The sequence below is a fragment of the Meriones unguiculatus genome, chromosome 7 (genome assembly GCF_030254825.1).
Source record: "Meriones unguiculatus strain TT.TT164.6M chromosome 7, Bangor_MerUng_6.1, whole genome shotgun sequence".
In the NCBI taxonomy this organism is placed as follows: Eukaryota; Metazoa; Chordata; class Mammalia; order Rodentia; family Muridae; genus Meriones; species Meriones unguiculatus.
Genome location: NC_083355.1, coordinates 79,957,438 through 79,976,508, shown reverse-complemented (window position 1 = coordinate 79,976,508; position 19,071 = coordinate 79,957,438). Strand labels below are relative to the sequence as shown.

Sequence of the window (19,071 nt, the reverse complement as noted above, 5' to 3'; positions counted from 1 at the left end):
GAAAATACCACTAGATTCTAATTAACAGCATAAAATCTGGGGCTTTAGTCTAATTTTGAGTCTCATTTGAAAGCAGCAAAACGAAATGATACTTGTTGTGGGCTGAATAATGGCTCCTGAAATTACCAGGCCTTAATCCTATGCTACCTAATTTGGAGGTCAGGAAAAGACAGTCTTGTAGATATGATTAAATTGGGAATTTGAGATGGGAAAGTAATCCTGGATGATCCATGTCTACAAATGCAGCCACAAGTGCTTAGAAGAGTTAGAAAATAGCTGGCACACAAAGTCACCTGACGGACAGAGAAATCTGAAGATGGTCAGCGAGACTCGGACTAATGCGCCTACAAGGGAAGGACAGACTGTTGACAGACAAGCAGGTGGGGAAAGCGAGGGGAGGAGTCTCCCAGAGCCACTGGTGTGAGCACACTCCTGCAACCCCTTGACTGTGACTCAGACCAAGTGAAACTTACGTTACAACTGTAAAAGGGTACAATTATTCTAAACTGTTTTAAGCCACCAACTTTATATTATAATTCATTGTATCAGTTGTGAATATTGACATAATACCCAGTATTGAGCCCTGCTACTGGAAAAGATGGTAATCTGTAGTAATTTTAACAGCCAAAGGAGAAAAGCTTTCTTCTTCCCTACCTCAAACTAAGAGGACGACTATACTCCTCAAAGAATGGTCATAATAAATTGTAAGTCTATATAATTCAGTATGGCAGTTTAAATTCCACGGGGAAGATAAGATAATATAAATGACCAGATATTCTGACAAGTGGATTTTCTAGTCACACTATTTTGGCGTAAACAGAAAACAGAAACAAAGTTTGTGGAACTTCGAAGCTAGAGCCGACCTGGAAATAAAAACCAACCTGCCGGCTACCTTTCACAGTGCTGGAAGTTGCTATGCATGCCAGCAGGAGAGAAAAAAAAATAAGTGGACTTACCCCGTGGTGGACCCTGCTTGTTACAAAACCCACCTCACAGGGAAGGTGGTCAAAACTGCAGGACCGGTGGCGATCGACTACTTTCTGACTGGACCCCAGGCTTGCTCCACTGGAGGGAAGGGTGCCTGGTATTATAAACCTGGTCAAGGGCTCAGGGCTGAGGAGATCATGGACCACAGGGTAGCAGCTCTCAACCTGTAGGTTACAACTCCTCCGGGGGTCCTTTCACAGGGGTCACCTTGGAAAACATTACGATTCGTAACAGTAGCAAAATTACAGTTATGCAACTGTAACTCCATAATAAATAACCTTATGATTGGGGTCACAACATGAGGAACTGTACTAAAGGGCTGCAGCAGCAGAAGGTTGGGAACCAGTGACTTCGGGGGAAGCGTACTCCTGGAGTGTTGCTAAAATCTCTTGCCAAACTGCCTTTAAATATTTACATTTATACCCACAGGCTAACGCTGTTCTTGGTTTGGGTCTGGTCAGAGAAGCTGCTGTTTGTAGTGGGCGTCAGTCAAGGCAGACATAACCAGTCAAAGTGCTGAGAACAGCACTTGTGACAGCTGAGTGCCAGCCCTAACGGGATATTTATATCATGCTCTTCCCTTCTCCTTGCCACTGCCGAGGCTCAGGGAACACTGAGGAAGAGGCGGAGGAGAGGATGCAAGAGTTGGAGGATGGAGAGGAATGCTACGAACTCAGCAGCAGCTATGGGGACCTGCTCAAGGCTAAGCCAGGCAATTCCAGCGAACAGAGTGGCTTCAGAGCCTCCCGTTCCCAGCTGAGAAGCTATGGCAGCTGAGGGCTGCTGGGAGGTTGCCCACCACTGGTAGATGGCCTCACATAAAAGCACATTCACGCAGCACCAACTGAACTCAGTAGGGTAAAAAAAAAAAAAAAAATTACAAAGATGACAGGGCATTAAGGTGGGAGGGGAATCTGGGGGAAAAGGGATTTGGATTGGATATGATCAAGATATATTATATACATGTGTGAAATTGTCAAAAGAACAAAATATACTCCAAAAAATTATGGAACCTAAATACAGAAATTCTGAAAAAGTAGTCATGAATGTGTCCACTCTGATTTACTCTGGAAAACAAAAACTAAATTACACATAAAAAAATTTAAAAACCTGAAACAAGAAAAATAAGAAACAACAAAAAAAAATCATTAAAAAGCTAAGATATTAATTTAGGAGATAAAGAAACATTGCAACATTTTAGGCAGCATGAGTAAACTTGAGAGAAGCAAATGATCTGACTCTGGAGACGGAACTGAGAAAATCATCCAGCCAATGACAAAGTAAGTGGGTGGAAACAGTGCCGAGTAAGCAGGCCCAGAATCTACCTAGAACACTGTAAGAAAATCAAGCAGCAGGGAGAAACTGCACGAAGAAGGAACAAATCTAAGCAGGAGGAAAACAAACAACAGTGCTTTAGACAGCGCAGCATGGCTGTCACCTACAAAGTTCACAGTCAAGAGCTGCACAACCCAGCGAAAACAAAACAAAACAAACAAAACTCAGAATGTTTCAGGTTTACAGTTTAATGTTGTGCTATACTCATAGCTTTTGGGGGACATGTGCCTGAAAGGTTTTACTAATCACAGAATAAATTTACATTTAGTAAAAGTTAGCCAGCATCAAAGCATAATTTGCTAAAAGTAATGAAATTCAGTAGCATAGTGATTCAGACAAACTTAACATAACCCCTCCTCAAAAGAGAGAAATCAGCCTGGCTTCCGATTTCTTTGCAGAATCAAAACGGCGATCATGAATTCATGCGCAGTGGTGCAGGCTTTTAATCCCAGAAGCAGAGGCAGGTGAATCTCATTGAGTTTGAGGCTAGTCTGGTCTACACAGCAAGTTCCAGGTCAGCAACGGCTATTTAGTGAGACCATCTCAAAAAAAAAACTCAAAATACAAACAACAACAACAAAAAACTCCACAACTATAGCATACACTAAAAGACATTTTGATAAAATTCATTCTTTAGTAATTCATATTTAAAGTCAAATATAAAACACTGTGATTAGAACAATTCCTAAGAAAGAAAACAAGGTATTATTCCTGTTGCTTAGCAATGTCCAGAAAGACTAGTCAATAAGGTGAGATAGAGACACAAAATGATAATAAATCAAATTGTTTGTCACCAACAACTACTGAAAACCTAACATTTACACATGAAAAAAATCATAAGGTTATATGGATATAGAAGTCATTAAGTATGTTATTCACAACTGTCATTTAGAAAAATTAAGAGAAAACAGCAATAAAAGTAAGAAATGTTCAAACTGGTATGGCAGCACATGTCCATTATCCCAGCTTCTGGGCAGCTGAGGGAGGCTACCAAGTTCAAGGCCAGCCTGGGCAACCTAAGACCTGGCCACAGAAGTTCAGAACAGGAGAAAGTAGGACCCTTAACGAGAATAAGAGACTTTTACCTAGACAGAATCATTATAAAAGTGGCTATCATCTAGTTTTAGTGGGCTATAAACTCAATATAATCATCACAAGTAGGCCTTTAGGTTCCCAGACCCTGATGAAATTTCAAAATGCATCAAAACAAACGTGATGGTGACACATTCTCAAGCATCATGAGAATTTGCACAATCAAGGTATGTAAGAGGCAGTGCTGAAACAAAAACCTGATGAGTAAAAAAGAACTGAGATTTCAGGGAGGAAATACGGGACAGGTTCAGCCATGGCGACAACAGCTGGCCTGCTCCACCTTATAGATAACCAGAGTGAAGACTCACCCCCAATACTGGTGGAGAGCCACACCAGGACCCCGGAAAGGTTTCTGGAATGGTCTATGCAGAAAGGGCTTTCTAAGAATAGCAGGGATGCTGCCAAGGCTGGCTCCAGAGGATCGAGGAGCTGCGGCTGAAGAAGCCTCTGCACTGAAATTCATGAGCCTGTAGCAGGAAGCGTTTGAGGCAGGTTACATTTGTAAGGGAAAGCAAGACCCTCTCTACCTCAAAAACAACACAGCCCAACAGTGATAACAAAACATTCTGAAAGTCAAACAAGTCTAAGAATCTGCAATGTATGAAACAAAAATTAATCCTAAAACATGTAAATGGCTTTTAAGGCAAAAACTATCATTTTGAAACCGAGTCTGCCATAGCCAGGGGCCTGGACCTGTGCCTGAGACCCAGAAGTCCTAACCCTCTAACTTCCACTTCTGGAAAGAAGAAACACTTCAAAGGAAATGAAATGGGAAGAAAAATATGAACAGGCAATTAAATGAATAAGTAAATAAACAAATGGCCAATAAATACACGGAACATCGACCGATCTCACTAGTCACTGCACACAAACTTATTTTTCACCTACCAGCTTCTTTTGAAAAAACCTTCTTAGCCTTATTTGTGTGGAGGCGTCCCGCCTGGTGTACATCTGCACACCACTTGCGTGCTTGGGGTACTCAGTGCTTGTGTGGTGCCAGCCCCAAGCCTATTGCCTGAGCCTCACGTACAGAGAGCCAAAGCTCATTTAGCAAATGCTCTAATAGCTCGTTTCCTAAAAAACTTGACATCAAAAGAGATATCCACGCCAGCAGAGCCCCTGGAACAGGAGTCAGAACAATTGTGAGCTGCCCTGTGCACGTTGGAGACACCTATGTCAGCAGCACAGATTTTCCTTTTGTAAATACATAACTTATTTAAATAATTTTATTTTATGTGCATTAGCGTGAGGGTGTCAGATCCCTTGGAACTGTAGTTACAGACAGTTGTGAGCTGCCATGTGGGTGCTGGGAAGTGAACCCTGGTCCGTTGGAAGAGCAGGCAGCACTCTTAACCACTGAGCCATCTCCCCAGCCCGGCATAGATTTTCTTACAGAGTATCTTAGTTGGCAGTTTACCAAGCCAACATTTTTTAGAATGTCACACTAATGTCAGAATTATATTTCCTCAGGTTTCTGTTGATTCAGTTATTATTTCAAAACAAAAAACCAATGAACCTGCAGGTTAACTAGATAAAAATCAATTATCCTGAAAGTTCCTTCCTATAATACAGGTCATTTATAAAAGTTAATGTAAATTTATATGGAAGTCTTTTACAAAATATCATTAAAACAAATAGTACATACATTATAAACCTGTTTCTATTACAGGCTCAATTTAACTCAGGTAACTTTATCTGTTAAAATAATAAACCTCAAAAAAAAAAAGAACCCACTTGGTCTAAGAAAATATAACACATTTTTACCACTTGTCCTTAAAAAATTATATCCAAAATATTCCAGACCTTATTTCTGATACAAAGAACTAAATATCTGCAGTAACAGAGAAGAGACAATATTAGATGAAATAAATAAATTTAAAAAGACTACCATTGCACGCTTTCAACACACACACAACCCTCACACAGATGGGCACTCTTTCAGAGGAGGAGGGGGACCAATAAAAATGGAGGAGGAAGCTGGGGCTGGGCAGCAAAGAGGACAACTCTAAAGAGCAGGTAAGTCATAACACACGCACAAAGACAGCAGCGAAACCCAGTATGCTAACAAAAATGAAACAAAAATTCGTTTATAAGCTGGTGGGGGCTACTTTCATCATCTTCTTAAAAAACTGTACATACGGGGCTGGAGGGAAGGCTTGGCATTTAAGAACCCATGTTGTTAGAGCAGACCTGGCTTTAGTTCCCAGGACCTACATATTAAAAAAAAAAAAATTCAATAAATATCCTTACAATTATCCTTAAGTTTCTCCTATAATTCAGGTCATTTATAAAAGTTAATGTAGATATATATTTACAAAGTATCCTTATCATTAAAACAAATAGTATACACATTTTAGACCTGTTTCTATTACACGCTCAGTTTAACTCAGACAACTTTATCTGTTAAAATAATAAACTTCAATCTAAGAAAACACAACATATTTCCATCATTTGTCCTTAATTAATCGATTGTGGCTCACAATCGATCACCTGTTAGCTTCAGTTCCAAGGGACCCAGTGCCTCCTTCTAACCTCTAAGGGCATAGGCACACACATGATACATACATACAGACAGGCTACACACTCATACATATAAAATAAGCTAGACACAAAATATTCTTGGCTTTAAAAAACAAACAAACAAACAAGACCACAATAGCAGCATTTTTAAAAAGCCAAGCAGCTACTAAGCAACCATCAAAAGCATTAGAGGTCTACAGCACACATTCAGTTATGCCAGGGACAAGTTCAATTCTTGATTTAAATTTGGTCACAATCTTTGAATTACCAATTTTTTTTTAACCCTAGTCAGAGAATAAAGAAGCAATCATTATTTGGATGATTCATTCTATCTCTAAGTAGCTCTCTTTTTGCACATTCATGATGTTTTCAGGGGTTAAAAAAAAAAAAATCACTGATCAAAGTTACCTGCATTGCATTTATACCAAATACTCATATAGGCAAATCTATAGACAGGAAAGAGATAAACAGATTTTAAGGATGAAGAGAGAGGAACAGGGACTGAGTCCTGGGGGGGATAAGTTATTTCTGGGACCATGGAAATACCCTGCCTGAACTAGGGGAAGGAAGCACCACTGCACCCACAGTCAGTGCCTCGGGAGGCTAAGGTAGGAGGAAGGAGTACACACCCAAGAACTGGAGACCAGTTTGGAAGACAACAATAAGATCCTGGGCCCCAAACAGTTTAAAAACACGCACACACAGCAACTGCAGTAATGGCCACATAATTCTGCGAACATACCAGAAAAGCTACTAAACTTTAAATGGGCAAATTCATGACATGAGCTATAAAAGCTGTTTAGGACAATTGCTATAGCTTTCTCTGTGTTATTACATAAATGGCTAAAACAAATGGCCACAAGACTAGACATACTAATATGGAAAAGATCTTTATTTGTTTTTTGAAAGGTGAAAGACATTATTGGAAAATTTCTCAGCTGCCCAATATTTCATCATACAGCCTCAACTAAATATTTATTTTTCAATTAAATTATTTACTTTAACTGCAAAAAGCTTCAAATAATGCAAATGAACACCTGTATTAAATATGGTCCCAAATAAAAACTTTAAAGCATTCAAAATGCAGCTAGAATCAACTGAAGCAACTAAAAGAAGGCAAAGGTCATGTTTTTAACCGAAACTATTAAAACAGAACTAGTTCTTGCCAGACCAGGTAAAAGTTTACAATTATTCCAGCTAGTTGGCGTTTGTACAGATGCTGGCAACAGTTTCAGAGTGCTATCAAATCTTCTAGACCTGCTGAGATTTGGATTGCGTAACGCATAAAGTGGTTGTCTCATATTTTACCTACATGTGTCTTACACAATTTTTTAAAGTAAATTTTACAAGTATACTGAATAACTACCTGAATAAAAACCTGAGCTAAATTTAGTTAGAGGGCTCTAGCGACTACAAAAATTACAGACTGACCCATTTTCTCCAACAATTATAATACGGATTTAAATGGCATAGAACTATTTCAACTATGAAGTTTTCTAAGAATGTTTGATATGTACAACCTCAATTGGCCTTATCTGCTAACTGATCCAAATTTATCAGTTTTGAGCAATAACTGCAAATTTTAAAATAGAGCTAATCCCTCGTTTGCTAACGATTCAGATTTGGCTACCCAGAAAACACCAGCTGACTTCCTGAGCCGGTCATCTCTTTTCAACTGAATGTCTTTAGCATTTACTAAAAACCTTGTATACTAAGTGCAAATGGAGCAACGTAACTTATTTAACATTTGAGGTGAGAAATGCTTCAACACAGGAAATTCATGGGGCTTCTGAATATTTTACATATGAAAAGTCCCTCTAGGAAAGACAGTCAACAACAGCTGCCTGACAAGACTTCTGAGAGATCTGTCTTCCAGGACAAATGCCACAAACATGCACTCAATCTACACACTGACACACATATTTCCTGTGGATAAGGATGCTGGGAAAGGAAGGAAGAATAAAAATTAAGACGAAAAAGTTCTATCCAACTACCACCTACATCTGAATAACCTCATTTCTAATGACATGGCCCACAAGGAATGTCCTATGGCTACCACTTCCATTGTCTCGGGAAATAGAGCTGTCTTTCAGCCACAGGCTCACAGAGGCTTTTAGTTCCTCTGGAAGCCATCACTGCCAGAGCAGCCTCTCCCTGTACATTTAAGCTCCATAAGGGAAGAGGGCATGCCTTTTGGTAGTTAGCACAGGGTAACACCTGATAGGATACATGTGTGCAGGAAATGAATAGCAGCTACCATCTTCATGGAAGCTGACCCACCAACAAAGTCTTAGCATTTCCATCTTGTTTATCTTGCACAGTCCACTCTGTTTCACAGCCACAGAAACACTCATAATAGATATAAATATGAAAATACTGAGCTGGGCATGGCAGTGCTCATGTGAAGTGGGGAAGGAGAATAAGGTGGCAATATCTCTTGCATTGAGTTGTTTGGAGACCAGCCTGGGCACCCTAATGAGATCCCTATCCCAGGAAAACATAAACCTGGAGGGTTATGAATAAATTAATTAAAAAGTCTTTTTACATGAAAAGCCACTTAGGGGAGCAGGAGCCACTCCCTCTGGCACAGCCCTGAGGTTGTAATAATGGAGCTCCTTTCCCATGACCCACAGCCAGTATAGGGCCAGCAGTCCCGTGACTGACAGATGATGGAGGACCCACAGTAGCAAGACACATGTTTGCAGACAGATGACAGATCTGAACTTACTTATATGGCCTAAACTGTGGGCTGACCACACAACAGAAGCTGCCACTTCAAAGATCTACCCCTCGACATCCAAAGCCTTCCATATCTCGCTGGAAACCGTCTCCTGCATGCCCAGCCAGGACAAGCTCACTCACTCCCCACCACTCTAAAGCAATGATGACAAGCTGCAAAGATGATTTTCTAAAGCCTGACAAGTTCTGAGATTTTTGCATAGAAAACAAAAACAAGACAAAATACATAGCCATGCTTTATTTTTTCACTTCTGAATCTGTTAACAAGGAAGGCAAACCACCTTATACATGTAACAACATTTTATAGATCTTATAGATGTAATAACAAATTTGATTAAAGTTTCTACCAATCATACTAAAAGAAGCAGCACTAAGAATTTAGGCATTCAAAGCTGGTAATCAATTATATTATTCTTTGAAACAGAACATATAGTTCTTCAATAACACATTCACTAAAATAGTTCAGATTCACATAGCATGCATAAAAAATGATTTTTTTCTACCTCTGCTTCAGACAGTCTTGTAGATAAATGTATAGTACTAGGCTTTATTTAAACTGAATTACATATGACCTATGCTTTCTCATAGTCTGACAGTTCTAGTTCACATTTAATTTTTTGTCATGTGATCAGAAACCAGAAGAGAATGAAATGATTAAATAGACACACACTGAAGGCCTATTTCCAATGATTGAAACAAGGCCCCAATTTTCAAGGACTTTCTTCTGTACTGTACCCCAGGAGTGTATGTGTGTTTGTTTGAGTATATATGTATAGTTCAGCTTGGTGAAAAGTTCTAAAGGAAGGTAACATGACAAAATGATGTGTTTTTCACATGTTTTATGCACTGCTATATTAGATTCCAAGTCACCACAAGAGTCACATTCTTTGGACACAATAGAACTGAAGTCATATCCTTCGTATGCAAAGACTCTCAACAGCAGCAGTAAAAGTGCAATCAGTAGAGCTGGCCTGGCGGCGGCAGTACAGGTGAGCCAGCCCTGTCACTTAGCTGTGTGGAAGTGGCATGGGTTACAGGGGTCAGCGGTAGTGGATGTCCCTACCCCCAGGCTCCTTGCCACTGTCAGTATTTGGGCTTGAGGGCATAAGAACAAAGAGCTGGCCCTGCCCCCTCACTGGCTGTAGCACTCAGTGGAGACAGACCAGACCAGTGCCTTGACTGGGCGACACAGTGGAGCGGGCTCTGAGTGCATAGGTGCAGGAAAGTTGACCCTGCCTCCTGCTCATGGTGGCACTGGGTGGCCTAGCCAGAGCAGTGCTGGAGAACTTGCCCTGCTGGTGTGGATAAGGCACAGCCAGCTTGCTGACCAGCTTGGCAGCCACTCAGGCCCAGATCTAGGGCTCTGAGTTGGCCCATCTGGGAACAGTTGGGACATGAAAAAAGGGCTGGTCCTGCTGTTCCAAAGCTGCAGGATCTCTATGACAGAGGACAACAACAGGATAACTGGGAGGAGTCCAGAAGAGGAGCCAATATTGATGGTGTCACAGAAGCCAGATCTTGAACCAGACCAATGACTCACTGCAATGAACACCTGCAAGTGAAGATGTGTGGACAGAGGAATATAATGTGGCACCCACTGTGACATATGAGAGATGCTTCCACGATGAGATTTTTTTCTCTTTTTTATTTGGGTGAGGGGTTGCAATGGTGAAAAGTGCACATGAGGGGACAGGGAGATGAGTGGGATACATGATGTGAAACTCACAAGGAATCAATAAAAAAGTTTAAAAAAAAAAGTGTACCGACCCACATTTAGAGCTACTTTCCAAAGTTTCAGAACACGCATTTGGCTTTACCAGCTATAAAGCTCTGTCTCAATTTCCTCATTTGTTAGCCTATAACTAAAAATGTTATCTATCTAAAAGGAATAATTGCAAAGCTTTGAAGAGATAATCTAAAATATCTTCTACGAGTACCTGTTAATATAAATGCTTGTTACTGGTCAATGTCAAGGTTAGAAAAATAAGAGGCACATAAAAATTAAATTCACGACTCTCATTCGCATCATGGTCCAATAAGTGAATTGAAGCCACTGACTATTCAGGAAGTTACCCACTTAAAATCTAGTAACACAATATTAACACATATTTTCTAAATACTGGAAATAAGTTTAACATTTTGAGTATCTGTAAAGATTAGCTTAGAGGTATATATGAGCAGACTACATGTTAGCAATCTGATTCAGATTAAATCTGTTGACAACTCTGTCTTCCTTTAACTAATATACTGTCAAATTCCTGTGACTCCATAATTCCCCTGTGATTACAAGAATAACTATGCCATGATAATATTTGTCATGTCAGCTGCTCTGAAAAGGAATGTGATTATAAATGTCCTATTAACCCTCAAAGCCAAAAAATAAGAAGTCAGATTATGGCCCACAATCAGACAACCTATGCTGCACACCAACGTAAGAATCTTCTCCTGCCTCATACGTATAGAACCCTCACACTTCAAAGCCTGCTCTCAGAGAGATCAAAACCACTTCCCCCTCCTCCAGCAGTGATACCCACTGATAGGGTTATCCCTACAAACACCTGGATGTCCACTATCCACATAGCATTGTGGTGGTTCCTGGGAATTAACTTTTGTATTTCCCCTTTAAAAATAAAGCACAATTAAGATATATAATACCTAGAAGTAAAATACATGATTTAAAAGTCATAAAGAAGTAACAGGCATGCTATTAAAAATGAGCTGATTTAAAGGAGGGAGGGGGCTGGAACAAATTCCAGACTGCAGACTATTATGAAGAAGACCCTGGAGAAGAAGTATGGATGCACTCCCGAGGCAGGGGGTGCGTCTGATGGAGACAGGCAATGCCTGGATTTAAGCATAGAAGGGGCCAAATGGGAAGCACTGAAGCAAGAGGACGAACATTATTTGGGGAAGAATGTTGTATTTATAGAATGGATTAGTGGTGGTACAGGATTAGTGGGGAGAGGCCAGTCACAGTGCTGGTGCTGCTCCGGGTTGAGGTAGTAAGACTTCAAGTGTTCAGCCTTATTTAACCCAGAACAGTCACAAAGTCTTATTAATGTCCTTTAGGGGTTTCTAAAACAGGCATAATTGAGTCAAGCAGAATAATGTAGTTTCTTTATTTTTATCTTTTCTGGCCATGAAATTTAACTCCTCTTCAAAATACCAACTCTATCCTTCCCAACTTATTCTCACCTTTGCTTTATTACTGCTATTCTTCACCATCAATTTTACCATCTACTATTGCCTCACCACCAACTTCAAACCCATCCATGAGTCTTTCCAACCCTAGAAAACCAAGTAAAAGTTTCACTTTCTTCTTACTCAACTTTCATTCTGTGCATATACCAACAGTCTTTACATGTTCTCAATTTTCTAATCACATTCTGAGAGTTATTTCCCTCAGGATCTTAAACTTCCATATACTTAGTAACAATAGCTACCATGTACTTGGTACTTTCTTTATGATGGAAAATGCCATGTGTCCCAGCCCTCTTTTGAGTCAAGGTCTTGCTATGTAGCTTTGGCAGACCTTTAGCTCCCTATATAGACCAGAATGGCTGGCATGAAACTCCAGAGATCACACCATGTGCCGGCATGAGCCACCATGACCAATACAAATCTTTATTCCACCCAACGTTTACGACCTTGTAAAAGACATTTCTGTTTGCCAGATTTGTAAAGACCTGAGGCTTAAAATCAAGTGAATCAGTCAAGAACATCCACTCTGTGGGAAGCAGACCGGGTTCTAGCTTTTGAAGAGTAGTCTTGCCCCTACTTCTTAATGGACCCTTCCGTGAGGCTGCACTGGTTTCATCTACTCAGAAATAGTTCCTCAGGTTCTCTACTAAGGCTCTCAGCCATTCAAGAGTATATTAACGCTACTCCTCAATCTCACAGTGGCGGGTGCAGGACAGAATTTTGGGCTTTAATGTCCAAAGCCCTGGAAATGAAAAAAATAAGCATCACCACACATCATCCTTTTTGAGGGGATTCATGCAGATGAAGACAACGACATACATTTACTAATTTAAAATCCAGAAAGCCATGATTCAGAAATACTAACATTGAGCTTTGAAAATTCTGGTTCCAGGAACAAGGTCTTTTTAATTGAGAGAATCCACTCAGGGCTATTTTAAGACTATTTTTAAATCTATAGATATGATTTTGCAACGTCCCTCATTTAAAATGGTGTAGTATTTCCACGTAACCTATTTCCATCCACTTGTATACTTTAAGTCACCTTCAGATCACTTTAATACCAAATACGATGGAAATGATGAGTAAATTAAGCTATACTGTTCAGGGAATATTACATGAGAGTCTATAAATGTTTAGAAACATTTACAACTTAAAAATATTGAGTCAGGGTTGATTGAACAAAGAGGTGGAAAACTATTATTAAGAGGAGATAACATCATGTACTAACGTTAGAGGGCTGCTGTGAAATAATTAAAGCTTTATGCAAATAAACTGTCAATAGACTATAGGGCTTTTTTGTTTGTTTTTCCAGACAGGATTTCTCTGTCTGTCCTTGTCTGTCTGTATCCTTGTCTGTCCTGGAACTAACTTGCTTTGTAGACCAGGCTGGTCTTGAACTAACAGAGATCTACATGCCTCTGCCTCCCCCACACACTGGGATTAAAGGGAAGGTGTGCGCCACCCCTGCTGGTAAGTACAGCTTTTAGTATTTGCTTACTTCTATTTATCCAGAACTTCAATTCAGAGCCCAACTATTAATACTACATACACTTGAGTTAATAGATTACAAATAAAAGCATTAAGAATTATTATGAAAACTAAAGTTTCCTCTTTATTACTCACTCAAAACAATGCTTAGGACATCTCTATTAAAAACAGTATAAGCCAGGTAAGGTGGCGCAGGTCTATAATCCCAACACTCGGAGAAGCAGAGGCAGGTGGATCTGTGAGTTTGAGGCCAGACTGGTCTACAAAGTGAATTCAGGACAGCCAGGGCTACACAGAGAAACCCTGTCTTGAAAACAAAAACAAAAACAAAAACAAAAACAAAAAAACAAAAAACAAAAACGCAGTATCTACAGTCTAATTTATTTATGTGTATGAATGCTTTGTCTACATGTCTGCCTGCTCACCACAGCTGGGAGCCAGAAGGTATCAGAGTCCCGGGAACTGTAGTAACTGATGGGCTGCCATTTAGGTGCTGGGAACCAAATCTCGGATCTTTGCTGCACGAACCGCAAATGTTCTTAACCAGAGGCCTGATAGTCCAATTTACCAACATATATAAATTTTCACTTCTTAGTTTCTTATAAAAATTGTCAAGTCTTAGTACATTTTAGGTAAAGGTATATAGAGCTCACTACACTCAATACTTTCTCTACCCTTGGCAAACACAAAACAAAACAGTTCAGAGTGTGGTAGTATACAGACAAGTAATACAAGATTAAACTCATTAATATATGTGTGTGTATATTCTGGAAACATGTAACGAGGTCTAAAATTGTTACTTATAGCCACTTGTGGTGGCAAATGCCTTTAATCCCAACACTGGGGAGAGAAGAGTCAGGTGGATCTCTGTAAGTTCAAGGCCAGCCAAAGCAGTGTAGTGAGACACAGTCTCAAAAAACAAAACAAAAAATTTTTAAAATATATAATATGGAGTACATTAAATATTAAAAAGTATGAAGAAAAAATATGGGCTGGAGAGATGGCTCAGAGGTTAAGAGGACTGGCTGCTCTTCCAAAGGTCCCGAGTTCAACTCCCAGCAACCACATGGTGCCTCACAACCATCTGTAATGAGAACTGGTGTCCTCTTGTGTCATACAGGTGTACATGTAAGCAGAACTCTGTGTACTAATTAATTAATTAAAAAATATCATCAACCTTTCTTTTGCTATACATTACCCAAGCTTCTTACATAAGAATGGCTAACGTGCCAGAAAATATATACATTCTTGCTAAAAACAGGAAAATAATGTGAGGCAACAGAACTTTTAACTATTTTTGTTATCTGAAGGCAGGACAAACATGACAACACATACAAGAAATCTCTTCCCAATTACTCCGTGTTACCTGTTTTTCCTCTTTGGAGGTCCACCCCTATATGTATGTCACAGGGATATGACTTACTTTATCTTTTCGTGTCAATTCTGCATGAACTGATTTTTGTTTAAGACTGTCTTCTGATTTGATTAAGGATGGAAAGATGATCATTTGAAGGGAACATCAAATATATATCAGAATTATTTCTGTATCCGTACAGACTAGCTTTAGGACAATCCAGTCTTTAAAATTATCAAGTAAAGGAGTAATTTTGGTTAAACCACAATCAGCAATATTTTATTGGCCATATAGTAAACAGTCAAGGTGTGGTCTGAAAAAATTAGAAAGAAGCTGACATTTAGTAATCACTTAGCAATATTTAACAGGTGACAAAAAAGGTTGCTATACATTTGGGGGGAGGGGTGGTCAACTAGGTATTAGGTAAATTTCCGAACAAAAGTTTAATGGGACAAAATCAACAACACTCAGCTTTAACCAAACTCTATATATGTATGCATACATACACATGTATGTATGTGTGTGTGTGTGTGTGTGTATAATATATATAATGTACTCTCAGAATGCGCCTCATGTCTAACTACTGAGAGTCCTAGCTTCTTCAAACGTGCTGTTTCAGGCACATGCTGTTTCCACAGGATGTCCATCCTTCTGTCTCTTCCCAATGGCAAGAGAAGGACCACAGGAAGCTTCCCTAAAGCACAGCTGCAAGCTTCAGGTTCTCTTCAAAAGAACAGAACCCAGAAAGAAGTCAACTTCAGAATGCTAAAACATCTAACTGGCTGGCACATATCAGTTAAAGGTATGTGTAACAGTCACAGAATGTCAAGATAACAAAAAAAAAATAACAGACAGTATATGTGATGATATAAACTACCCCCTTGGCATTACTGATACAGAAGCGGAGACTCTGAAAATTAAATGACTCGTTTGTGAATACAGATATTTTCCAGCATGTTTCTAGAGAGCAGCGCTCCTTTCATCGGGTTATGCTGTAATTAAGGTTTATCACCTCAGCCCTTCATACTGAAATATAGTTATTCAAGCCATGTGAAAATATAGAGATGCAGACCTTCCAAGAAGCAACCTGATCCTTCCAATAGCCAATTATTCTGTTTTTAGACATATGGGAATATATCACGGCAACTAATGAGAAACGTTATCCATCTTAATATTTTATGCCACCATCGTAATTACTTCCCAGATGTAAAATGAGTGTTTAGTATTAAATAAAATTTTTTGAACACACCTGCACGTGTAGTTCATTATAATTTCAGTGTTGCTGCTGTAAACTTCCAGTTTAAAAGCAGTCATCCCAACATAGTTGTTTAATCCGGTGTATATACAAAAATAGACAGATGAAGAGAACTTGGGATGGGAACGTAACCCTTGTACCTCACAAGAGGCCCTGGGCTAAATCTCCAGCAATTCAAAACAAAACAAACACCAAAAACCCAGAACAGAACTGTAACGCAGCGAAGAAAATGCACTTTTTGTGCTTCAAATGATTAAACAGTAAAGCTGACATTTAAAGGCAGCATGGAAGGTTGAGAAGCAGGGGTCAAACTGCTCACTATCTTTCTAGTCTCCAGTTTCCTCTGTAAGTACAGAAATAATCTTTGGCAAAGGCCCAGAACACAGAAAAGTGTGAAAATGAAGTATTCTGTCTGGTTAAAGGGAGGTTGGGGACCAGGAACTGCTTCACTATGGAGTGAACGCTCAGAAACCCTAAGGCCCAGAAGAGAACCCTTTAAGTTCTGTGACTCTGGAGACCGTTTCCCCTCCGTCGAGAGAGTGGTCCTGTTTGAAACCTGAAAGCCGGGGTTTGAAAAGATTGTTGTTGTTGTCGTTTTGTTTTTTTCTTCTCACAACTGTTGAAAATTACTAATTTCCATAACATCAAAAATCATTTCTTCTCCTCAAACAATGCCAGTCTCCTCATACTCTTAACCACGTTTAAAAATACATCAGGCGCATTATTCCAACTAGCAGGAAACTTGAGGTGGGGGTGGCAGCTCTGACCTTTGTGGATTTTCAAGTACCACTGAGAGAAGAAAGAGAGAGAGAGAGAAAGAGAGAGAGAGAGAACACTTCGGACGGTGAAATCTGCAAAACATCTATAACTCCAGTTGGCAGAAGGCTCTCCACAGCCAGCTGTCTTTCAAGAAAAGGACCCGAGCGTATTTACAACCCACACGCAGAAGGGAGCCGCGCCTCAACTCTCAACTAAACTCTACCATAGAGAACTTTCCTCCAATATACGCGGCCAAAATGATGCAAAACCTGCCGTTCACTTCAATGGGTTTGCTCGCAGTCGGAATAATGAATGGAGCGGAGGCATGACTACCGAGTTTTGGGGCGGGGGGGGGGCAGGTCTCTCACTTTCCACCCAGGGGCCGAGTCCCCGAATCGTGGGGACTCGAGGGCTGGGCTGCTTCAAGGGGCGACCCGGCTCCGGGCTCCCGGAAAGTTCCGCGGGGGCTGGGGCCCGCCCCGCCCGGCCGCCGAGGGTCGCGCCCCCTCCCCGCCGCCGCGCACACCCCGCCCCCGCCCCCGCCGCGCGTTAACCCCTCGCCGCCCGCCGCGGGCTCCCGGAGGAGGCCGCCCAGGGGGTGGAGTTGTCGCGTCTCCTCCCGGGATCGCCCGGGCAGACGCCCGGCTTGTTTACAGGCCCCAGGCCTGGCCGCCGCCGCCGCCGCGCAGGCCCGCCCGCCCGCCCCGCCGCCCTCGCCCTCGCGCCGCGCTTACCCGGAGCAGCCGCGAGCGGGCGGGTCCGTCGGTCGGCCGGGGCGGCGGTGGCGGCGGCGGGCGGGCACGGGGTCCCGCGGCGGCGGCGGCCGGGCCCCCGGCAGAGGAGGGGAGGAGCCGGGCTGGGTCCGGGCCCCCGGCTCTCGGAGCCCTCGCGGCTCAGATCATCCGGGCGTCGGAGCGGGAGGCAGAGAGCGGGGCCCGCGGGAGGCGGAGGAGGCGCCGAGGACTCATCGCTTGCCGCCCCACCTGCCTGGGCCCCCCTCCCCCCGCCCCAGCCACCCGATCCCGAGCTGCGGACCCGGCCGGCGCGGAGACCACGGCGTTCTGGCTCCTGCGCGCGCTCCCGGGCCTCGCGCCGCCGCCGCCGCCTCTAGCGCGTCCCCGCGCACGCGCGCTCTCGAGGCCGCCGCCCCTCCCCCCGCCCGGCCCGGCCCCGCCCCGCCGCTACCCCCCCTCCCCCGCCCTGCCGCTGCGGCGCGGCCCAGCGGCCCCAGAGACCCGGATGTGGGAGGGCCGGAACTGCGGCGAGGGCGGGGGAGGGGCGGAGGTGACGTCACTGCCCTGCGCTGCTCGCGAGCGGGGCTGCTGTTGGGCGGCCGGCGCCCGGGGCTGGTCCCTGGGGAGCCTCGGAGTCCCGGGTGGGGGCCCGGAGGCCTCCCCTCCAAACCCGGCCGCCGTCGCCCATTTCCCCCCTTTTACCCGAGCCTACGGACGCCAGTCTCCGGGCGCAGCCTCGGTTAAGGCCCGGCGCGGGGGAGTCAGCCTGCCCCTGCGACCCCAGGAGGCCCACACGGGTGCCACGGCCATTACCACAGACGTGCGTGTGCCACCAGTTCACGCCTTGGGACACGTGCCTAGAGCTGCTGGCGGGTTTGTCCCTGGGTTGCTCCAGGGATTCCGGATTGTATTTGTGTGCACGCTACACGGTCACGTGATTCGGCCTCAACGGGCACTTCCAAAGACCTCCCAGTGAGGTTGATGAAACCGAGGGTTTTCCAAAATCTAAGAGGATAATCGCAGACGTGACAGCTGCTTTCATGAAGAGCTAGAGACGAGCTAAGGGTAACAGAATGCACGTGCGGGCGGCCAAAATCCAGTTTAGCTCGCTAGACCACAGAAAACCTGACCCACGCTGCTTGCAGACGCCGGGGATAGAATGACAAACCGTAGGCAGCCAATGAAACAGAGCTGAAAAGCAGTACATCACCAGTACTAGATCCCATTGGCTGGGGTGCCTTCCCAGCTTCCCAGTCATTCGCTTAACCCTTACATCAAAATCGCAGGAAAAGAAGTTTAAGATGTTGTATAATACAAAGAAAAACCAAATATTCCGTTGAAACAGGCTAGTACTTGAAAAACGAATACCAAAACTATTAGCCCAACTGAGTTCTTCCCAGTAAGAAGATGAATTGCGGTAAGGGCCTCTCTATCTCTGGTGTTTTCTGCAGCAATTTGCACCCTGCTACTTCGTGTCTCCTAAACACCCATTGTCTTGACTCTTAAATCACATGCAACCTGCCTTTCGCCGCTTATCATCCCGCAAACTATTTCTCTGCTTTGTATGTTGTGGAAACCATTTCCGATATTTACAGGATGACTTCTTT

At 42.7% G+C, this 19,071-nt stretch overlaps 1 protein-coding gene across 2 annotated transcripts in view; it reads right to left on the bottom strand.

Annotated features, from left to right (window-relative positions):
* Positions 1–18,318, bottom strand: part of Ppm1a (protein phosphatase, Mg2+/Mn2+ dependent 1A) — a 35,224-nt gene extending 16,906 nt beyond the window's left edge. The window contains exon 1 of one of the 2 annotated variants that reach the window (XM_060387637.1): positions 18,278–18,318. The gene's annotated coding sequence lies outside the window, so the exon portion shown is untranslated. Of the gene's footprint in view, positions 1–17,464; positions 17,828–18,277 lie in introns of those variants that run through there. The other variant, XM_021647250.2, reaches the window with a different exon arrangement.
* Between the last annotated feature and the right edge of the window lie 753 nt (positions 18,319–19,071).